General features: G+C 35.2%; 1 protein-coding gene across 1 annotated transcript in view; it reads left to right on the forward strand.

Moving 5' to 3' along the window:
* Positions 1-10,003, forward strand: part of LOC118187644 (acetylcholine receptor subunit alpha-like 1) — a 181,874-nt gene that overhangs the window by 147,221 nt on the left and 24,650 nt on the right. The gene's annotated exons all lie outside the window — the stretch shown is intronic.

Here is a 10,003-nt window from a genome sequence, read left to right on the forward strand (position 1 = left end):
TCATTTAATCAGTCGTTCGGCATTTTGATATCCGCCACCACTGCTAGCAGATCTGCGATTTATACTTTGTTATCTGTAAGCAAGAATATTGCTGGATATTTGTGCAAATATTCTTAAATTTTTTTAATTTATTACTGTTTGTTTATTTACAAATGTGTCTCATCTGTCCCTTAAACAGTTCGCAGTACCTTTTGCTTCCTTGTGCGAAGTAAAGGAAGTATCTTTGTCAGGACATGTGTTTCTTTTGATTTGCGTTGGAAACATGAATGGTCTTGAATAGGAACAGGGAACTTACTCAAGCTATGTTCAAGAAGGTGTGAAGTAGACAACACAAGCAGGAAGGGTATATGAATCCCTTTATTTTCAATACTTTACAGATATTTCCGAACTTCGGAATACAGAGGCCAACCACTTGTGGTCTGAACGTAAGAATATAAAAACTACTAACTAAAACTCTAACTTTGAATTAGTATACAAATGCCTAGCGTTAAGACTGGCCTTTATTTAAAAAAGGTACGTATGTAGTACACCGAGCTGCTAAAACTACGATACGTCTGCAAATATCAAGAGGGCTAAACCTCTGGCCTTAAAGGCAACCAGCAACAGAGTGAAAACTCGTAAAACTACAGTGGCAAGAGGCTTGCTTCCTATAACTCCTTCTATCTCTCTCTTGGCAAAAGGCCACAACTTATGTACTTGGGCTTTAGCAAGACAATTTGCATAAACAAGTTAAAGCATTTAATTTTGGCCGGAAGTAGAAAATAAGAAGTGATAGTACAGTTTTAAAATAAAATAAACGTTAGTAAAACTTAAGATCCTTACATCGTAATCGCGAAAAATTTCAGGTATAATTTTTCGATGAAAATGTCTATTTTGGCCGCTTTCGAATCCATTTTAAAGATTTTTTTGCTTGACATCTTTATGTACAGACAGAATAAAGGACTTTATCCAAAACGGATTATAAAATAAATTTCAAATGGATTCAAAAGAAATTTTTTTCGTGACGCTTGTTCGTACTACTTATGTATGTATCTCGCATAACTCAAGAACGAGTACATGTAGAACGCTGAGATTTTGTATATGGGCTGCTATAACATCTAGTTGCTCATCGCTATGTCTAATGTGGCAGCTGTTTGCTTACATTTGAAGCTCTTAGTAGTATAGAGAATTAAGTCAGTTGGTGCATCGACTTCAGTGTCTTTTGCACAATAGGACTAGACGTTAGCTCTAGATGCTTGTGCATTGAAAATTTTGTCTTCCTGCCCATTGGCCGAATTTTTAAATTTTTAGACTTTTATTTTAATTGCATTTTATTATTGCATAGTCTCTTCAGGTAATTGTTTTAAAATTTTCTATTTATTCATTCGAACTGAGCATTTTAAATATATTTATTAATATAAATTTTCCAGGATTTGATTTTATTTATCTGAATTGCGTTTCTTTCGGAAGAATACTTTGTGTCCCAGACTACGACGCATCTGAAAATTGAATATATTAAAAGAGAAAATACAGTAAAGCACAGTTAACAGGCCTTTCAATGTTCTGTTCAGAAAATATATATAAATGAGAAAGATGTATAACCGACATTTTTAACTTAGGATGACTTGTATATATTGCTTTAAATAGCTTTAACATTGTGCTCATTGCTTTACACAATTTTATCATCCTACATTTAGTTTCTTTAAATGTTATTCATATTTTAGTCAAATATTTTATTTCTGAAATCGAAAGAATCAAATATCATATGATTAAAAAGTTTTAAATTTAAAAAATACTAAATTTTATGCAAAAATTAATTTTTTCTTATTATTGGTTTGCTGTTTTTCTTCAGACATTCTGTAAGTATATTAAAAAGCATCCAACTTTTCAAAACATCTTGGTATTTTTGACTATCATTTTAAATAAAATTATCGCCTTCCATTTCATAAAGGCCCACAAACGGCCGAGCGGTAAAGTCGCTGAACACTGGTAGATCGCTCCGGGGTTCGAATCCCAGCAAACGGGCTGGCTGCATGGGCGTTTTCGTGATTTTTCTCATTGTAATGTGTATGCCAGTTGGTTTCCCTTAGAAAGTTCTTTCCGGAGGCATCCCTCCTTATAGGCAGATAGCCCTGCTTTGCCGTAACTTAATAATCCAGTTCAATTCATTTCATCAGTATTTGGTCAGAGCCTTTAGAGGCTAAACATTTTGAAGGCATGAGATGAAAGGAAAGATTAGTTTCATCAAGAGGGAAAACGCCTTTAGGTGACATCCACATAGTACATCACTGCATTAATTCCTGAATATTCAAATAATTCGACTAAGAAATCATGGAATTCTCCGTTTATGAAGATATGATGTTCTATAACGTAATTTAAATTTATACAAACATATAGTCGAAAATCAATCGCTTATCACATTAATCTGCAATAATATCGTTTTTGTCTTTTCCGTTAGAAGAAGCCCAGTTAATGGTATTTGCTGGTGTACACGTCCAAGTGTTTTCTCTTTGAACACCCAAATTCCTTGAAGTATTCTGAAAGCATCCATCTTTTCGAAACACCTTGGTGACAGCCAAATTCCCCTTCAAATTTTTGCTTACTTTTCTCTCTAATTTTCTTCTTTCCTTCTACATTTATTTTCAGTGCTCACCACATGAAAATCAAGATTCTTCAATTGTTAAACTTCCATAAATTTTGCATTCTTGCCAATTTTTAAAAAATATCAATTACATCAACTGCGTTTCATTTGAAGATAGCTTTTCATTTTCTAGGCATTTTAACTATAAATAAATATTAAAGCAAAGTCCAAAGGATAAATATTTTATTAAGAGTTTTTTGCTAAATGACAAAGAAATAAAACAGTCCAGCAGTGTTTAATCTGTACCACTGACAGACCGGATTACTATATCGACTACGAACAATCTAAATCATATTTTTTACACAGCTCAAGATCATGTTTTTTATACAGCGGCTCCCAAAAGTGTTCGTACACTTATGATTTTCATTGAAATAGGGCTCTATCCATTAATTAAAAGTAAACTTTCTGAATGAGATTTTAATAATAAGATCTATAATCTATCCGTAACAAAATTACATGAAATATTTTTAAAATATAGCAAAACCTAATTTTCAAGAAATTAATAATCAAAAAATGACAAACATTTTATATCACAAAAGTCTCGTACACTGAAATATTTTTGGATAAAATCAAAATTAGAATTATCATTTGCCGCTTTTTTAAATTTTTGCATTATGGTGGCATTTCAAAAATCGTTTGCTTTTATTTTTTATTGTTTACTTCATAACATTCTATTACGTATTATTGAAAAATGGGTCGCAGTCGTAACGAAATTACAAACAGCATTCGAAAATTGATAATTTTTCACCATAGTGGTGGTAAATCAATTTGAAATATAGCTAAATTAGTAAATTTATTCCATTCTACAGTGCAGTATGTGATAAAACGTTTTAAAGAAGAAAATCGGATTGAAAACAAGGTAAGAAAAGGTTGAGAGAAAGTTAACTAAACATGATGAGAGATTTATTATTAGAAAATTTCTGAAAAACCCACTTTTGAGAGCTGTAAAAGTTTCTGCAGAATTTAATGAAGTTTTCTACTTCAATTTCACCTGAAACTGTTCGACGAGTTCTCAGAGAAGCTGGATTACATGGGCGTTCTGCCCGTAAAAATGTTTTTGTTAAAGAGAAAAACAGAAAAGGCTTTCATTCACAAAATCAATGATAAATACGCCCGAAACGTACTGGAATAATGATCTATTTGCTGACGAAAGCAAATTTAACAGTTTTGGTTCAGATGGTCGAATAACTGTATGGAGAAGACAAAATGAGGAACTTCATTCTAAGAACTTAGTTGGAACAGTTCAGCATGGCGGTGGAGGTGTGCATGGCAGCATCAGGACTAGGTAATTTGGTATTTATTGATGGCATAATGAGTCATTCTCTTTATTTAAATATTTTAAGAGACAATTTAAAATTATCAGCCCAAAATTTGGGTATGGGAAATAACTATATTTTTAATCATGATAACGATCCTAAGCATACGGCTCTCAACGTTCGCCTGTGGTGTCTCTATAATTGTCCACAGGTTTTGAAAATACCACCTCAGTCGCCAGATTTAAACCCCATAGAACACATCCGGAAAAAACTGGAGGTTAGAGTACGAAAACACGACATAAAATGAAAAGCGATTTCAAAACAGTCATGATGGAAGAATGGATGAACATTGATACAGAAATTACAAAAAAAAAAAAAAAAAAAAAAAAAAAAAAAACTAGTAAAATCTATTCCTAGAGCGTTTAAAAGCTGTTGTGGATGCTAAAGGATATCCTGCTAAATATTAATTTAACGAAAAAGGAAAATATTTACTAATATGTCAAGATTTTTTTTAAGTGTACGAAGACTTTTGTGAGATAAAATGTTTGTCATTTTTTTATATTAATTTCTTAAAAATAAAGTTTCGCTATATTTTAAAAATATTTCATGTAATTTTGTTACGAATAGATTATAGATCTTATTATTAAAATCTCGTTCAGAAAGTTTACATTTAATTAATGGATAGAGCCCTATTTCAATGAAAATCATAAGTGTACGAACACTTTTGGGAGCCACTGTACATCTACAGTGGTGGCCAAAATTGTGGACACTTTTGGAAATTTTTATGCTTTTGAACTTTGTATGCTTATAGAAAACGTTAAGTTTCACAAAATGCAAACTTGTATATATCATTTTAAAGAGAATTTATTACTGAATTCAATTCAAAACACAAAATTCAATTATTTGCAATAGAAAAAAGTTAAACGATAATAGTTATCGATATACAATAGATAGTGATGATTGCAGTGAGTTATCAGTTCTTAGTAGGGTACCCTTTATTTTTGATTACAGTCACATTCTTGCCACTGGGTGGCGGGCATCTCTTCCTTTACCTTTTCTGTAATTAAGTTCCGAGAACCAGTCGAGATTGGAACCGCTCTGAGGAGCGTAAAGACTCAGAATTAAAATGTACTGTCTTAAAATAATTATTACCTACCTTGTAAATAGTGTATATTAGTGTCTTATTTCAATAAATAATTAAAAGACAAGAAGGCTTGTTAGCAGTAATAGAAACTCTTACTGAAAACGTGATTATTATTAGTGATGTCATATTCTTGGAGTCTCTGTATCCACCTGGCTATTTGACCCTCAGGATTCTTGAAATTTAAAAGCCAGGCCAATGAGGCATGGTCCGTGCGGAGGAGGAATTTTCTGCCGTATAGATAATGATGGAAATGTTCTACAGCTTTGAATATGGCGAGCAACTCTTTCCTGATGACACAATAATTCCTCTCCGGTTTAGACAGGCACTTGCTCCAGTACGCCATTACACATTCTTGGCCGTCTATTTCTTGGGACAAAACCGCACCGACACTTTCATTGCTCGCGTCCGTGTCGAGAATAAATGGTCTGTCGAGCTGAGGATACGTCAGGATTGGAGCAGATGTTAAAGCTTCCTGTGAGTTGTTAAATGCATCCTCGCATTCTTTTTTCCACAAGAACGTTTGCTTGCTTTCTGTCAGCTTGTGAAGGGGTCTTGCGATGGAAGAAAAGTCCTTCACGAATCTCCTATAGTAGGTGCAAAGCCCTAGGAAGCTTCTCAGCTGATGGATATTTTCGGAACGTTTCCAGGATTTAACCGCTGATACCTTTTCAGGATCCGTGCGTACACCTTCTGCAGAGATGACATGTTCCAAGTAAGTCACTTCCTTTCGGAACAATTTGCATTTAGCGGGACTCAGCGATGATGTCGTCCAGGTATATCAGGCAGGCTTCGTAGGAAAGGCCTTTCAAAATAGTCTCCATAAGACGTTCGAATGTTGCCGGCGCATTACACAGTCCAAACGGCATCACCTTGAATTGCCAAAGCCCTTGTCCCGTAATAAATGCCTTTTCTCGGTCTTCAGGTTGTATTTCTACCTGCCAATACCCACTCTTTAAATTAAGTGTTGAGAACCACTTGCTTCCAGAAAGAGTGTCTAGAATGTCGTCAATTCTAGGAAGAGGGTAACTGTCTTTCTTCATAACCTCATTCAACCAGCGATAGTCGACGCAAAATCTTGTTGAGCCGTCTTTCTTTTTGACTAGGACGATAGGAGATGCCCATTGACTTGCTGAAGGTTTGATGACATCGCTTTCTTGCATGTCCTTTAAAAGAGTTCGTACCTGTTCCTGTTTAGCAAACGGTAGACGTCTCGGATGTTGCTTGATCGGGGATGATCGCCGATATCGATTCTATGTTGTGTCAAACTAGTTCGACCCACGTCAGAAGACGAGCGGGAGAAAACAACTTGAAGATCATTAATGACGCGATCGGCAGCATTCTTCTCTTCATCGTTTAATTGCGCATTCTGCAATAACTCCAATGTAATGCTTTCTGAAGACACGGATTCTTGGATGTTACTTTTTCTTTCAACGCTGGTTACTGGAGTACATGCACCAACCACTTCACCTTTCTTAACAACTCTCTCCTTCTCAGTTACATTGACAACTCTTATCGGAATAACCGTTTTGGATAGGTAGACGAGTGTTGAGGCTACTAGTACTCCTTTCGGGCTATTACAGCTATTGGGATATTCTATGATGCCGTAGCGGAAATTTCTATTTTCGGCTATGGATCCAGGAAGCAAAAACTCGGTTCTTGCGGGTATTGTTATATAGTCTTGTGCTATGATTTTATGGACAGATTTAACTTCTTCATCATTAACGAGAAATAACGCTATGTCCTCAGATGTAGAATGCAATTCGTTATTTTTAAAATCCAAGGAAAAATTGTATTTCCTTAGAAAGTCCAATCCGAGTATGCAAGAATCAGTGATCTGTGCTACATATACCGTGTGATGGTAAGCGGAACTTCCAAACGTGATGTTAACATTTACTTTTCCGTTGATGTCGATCTTCTCACCTGACACAGTCTGGAGGGTAACGCAGGGCGGCGTCCACATAAGTTTGTTTCCCAGTTGTTGAGCCAAACCTTTTCGATGATGGTAACGTTGGCTCCTGTATCTATCGTCATATTGCAGGGAACTCCATTAATATGTCCTATTATGAAAAGTCCATTACTGCCGCCTCTCACTGCAGAAATCTTAAGCGCTTTAAACTGGGGCTTTTCTTTATCTGGCAAACTCCGCCTCGCGAGATGGCCACTAATTAGTTTTCCTGCTGTTTGTTAGGAGCGGTCTTAACATCCGTACCCTGGGGTATTCTGCAGTTTCGTCGTATGTGTCCTTCAGCACCGCAGTTCCAGCACTTAACGGTCGGTTTCTTCTCACCAATATTCCGTCTCAAGGCGTTCAGTTGTCTAGTTAAATCGTGTAGACGAGCGATGACTTGATCCCCTGACTCCTGCACTTGAGCCGCTCTGACTGGGTGGCGGTCTCGACGAGTGGCTTGCTGGCCTGCCTCGAATTTCATGGCGTACTCTAAAGAGCATTTCATATCTTTAACATCCGCCATTCGTAGAGCCTTCTGTATTTCGGGATTCCGAATGCCATCGATGAAATATTGCAGCGACAGGAATTCTCTTGTTTCTGTCGGGCACTCCGAAAAGGCGTGATGTGACAGCCTTTCAACATCCGTGGCGAGCTCCTGAAGTGTTTCGGTGGGCTTCTGTTGACGGGATTTTAGTTGAAGCCTACTGTAGTCTTTTAAACATTTCTCGACGAGCGCAGCTCCAATGCGCCGGATAGAGCTTCGAAGTCAAGTCTTTGGTTTTCGGGAAGCGTCTGCAGGATATCCGCTGCGTCTGGTCGCAGCGAAGCGGCGAGATGACAGGCTTTAGCTTGGGAATCCCATCTATTCGCATCCGCCACTATAGAAAATTGTGTTTTATACATTTGCCAGGAGGTCTTCCCATCATAAGTGGATAACTTTAGAGAGAGACGAAAAGGCATGGGTAAAATTTTAAAACCATCACTATTGTTCCCTGCCGTCGCTACGAATTTCTTTAAAATATCCACTTCTTTGGCTACTGCAGAAACCCTATCATCAATTTGTTGTTCGATTTGGTATTGGACGGCACAAACTCTTCCTCCAATTCGTTCCTCCGCAGCAGAAACTCTCCCTTCCATATGTTCTTTTACAGAAGAAATTCTTTCTTCTATTTCTTCTTTCACCGAAGAAACTCTTACTTCAATTTGACCTTTTACGGAGGAAACGTTTTCTTCAATTTGTCCAACTTTATTTTCAACTGTGTCAATTCTGCCTTCCATAGCTTCAAATTTATTTTCTATTATGCAGGTAATTTTTCTTTTCATTTCTTCTTGACCTGCTTCAATCTTTTCTTGACCAGCTTGAACGGCTTTCATTTCGTCCTTAACGGATTCCTGGATCAATTTCATTACTTCTTTAAACGGGGCAAAGGCTGATATCAACTTCCTTAACTGCTCTTCCATCGCTCTTGTTATTGGCATTCAAACCCCACTCTTGACAACAAAAATTGTTGCGTGCGTGCGGGTTCGTTACGAAATGAATGCACGAAGAAAAATGAACAAAACTTTATTATTATCACAACAAATATGCTTCAATTTCCTAAAATATTCGTGCAGTATTACAATATCTCACAGTAGTTATCTTTTAACTACTCAAACGTTCAATAGAAGTTAATTCAAAACAGCTAAAGAAAGCTAATCCGCGAATTCGCTACAGTCAACAAGAGCAGTTTTCTAAACAACAACAAACTAAGCAACTACTACGAACTGAGAGGTTTTCCTCCTTTTATAAGATTTTTAAATCGCGTGCGAGAATTTTCTGGTACTTTCCCGAAATCAAAAAGACGTATTTATTTATTTAATGTTAAATGCACGTGCACTTGTATTTTTAATTTTCCGGCTTAGCTTTCTTCTTTTAATATTCGTCATGCGCTGCACTGCGCGCGAAATGAAACCATTTAGTTTATAATTGAACTAACATTAGCTTTTTAAATACCAAATTCGTAACAATATTAAAAATTTTTTAAAAATTCCTACTTGTAATTGCAGTGTATAAGAAACAGGTCCTCCTTCTTCAGAACAAAGCTAAATAATGAATTGTTTCAAGTGTAAACATGATGTCAGTTTCTACTGGCAGTTACTACCATTTGATTGATTCTCAGAACAAGAACAGTAATTGGCCAGGAAAGCTAGACATTACAAACAACTTCATAAATGTGTTTTTTATTTATATTAAAGTACATATAACTTTTTGTATTGCAAACAATTGAATTTTGTATTTTGTATTGAATTGAGTAATAAATTCTCTTTAAAATGATATATACAAGTTTGCATTTTGCGAAACGTAACATTTTCTATAAGCATACAAAGTTCAAAAACATAAAAATTTCCAAAAGTGTTCACAATTTTGGTCACGACTGTATAACACGACAGAAAATTAGCTACTAAAATCATTCTTTCGAAGTGAATTAATGTAAAAATTTATACTTATATATATAATTTTTAAAGCTGGGATATGACTCAAACTGTCAACGTCCTGTTTGCTTAAAAACATTGTGAAAATAAAAATCAAACGAACTTTCTCAGTTTTAGACAATTCAATTTAATTTCAGTCAAAGTAAAGTAACAGACGATAACACGTCGAAGGTAAAAATTTACTCTTACAAATATTTTTTTTTTAAAAAAAGGAAGAGAAAAAATTTTTAACAACTTAAAATTTGAGTAATATCATCTATAATTTAAAAAAAATAGCTTTTCATATAGTATTATTAAATATTTATTACGCATCATTGAGGGAAAATATTTCATATAATTAATTCTCCGTAAAAATTTATTTGAAATTTAAGGTTAAAAATAGCTGTGGCAATTCGCTGTAACAAAAATCCATAAACCACAATTGGCGTTATTATCGCTCAAAAAAAAGATGCCAAATTTCAAAACGCGAAAATATGTAAATTCGTGTATATCTTAGAAAATTTTGAATAAAAACTCTAATTTTTTGCAGGTATGCTTAAAACTACACCTACTTTATGGTGATG

This window comes from Stegodyphus dumicola, chromosome 1 (genome assembly GCF_044657685.1).
Source record: "Stegodyphus dumicola isolate Sdum_Otavi_A_Nest chromosome 1, ASM4465768v1".
In the NCBI taxonomy this organism is placed as follows: Eukaryota; Metazoa; Arthropoda; class Arachnida; order Araneae; family Eresidae; genus Stegodyphus; species Stegodyphus dumicola.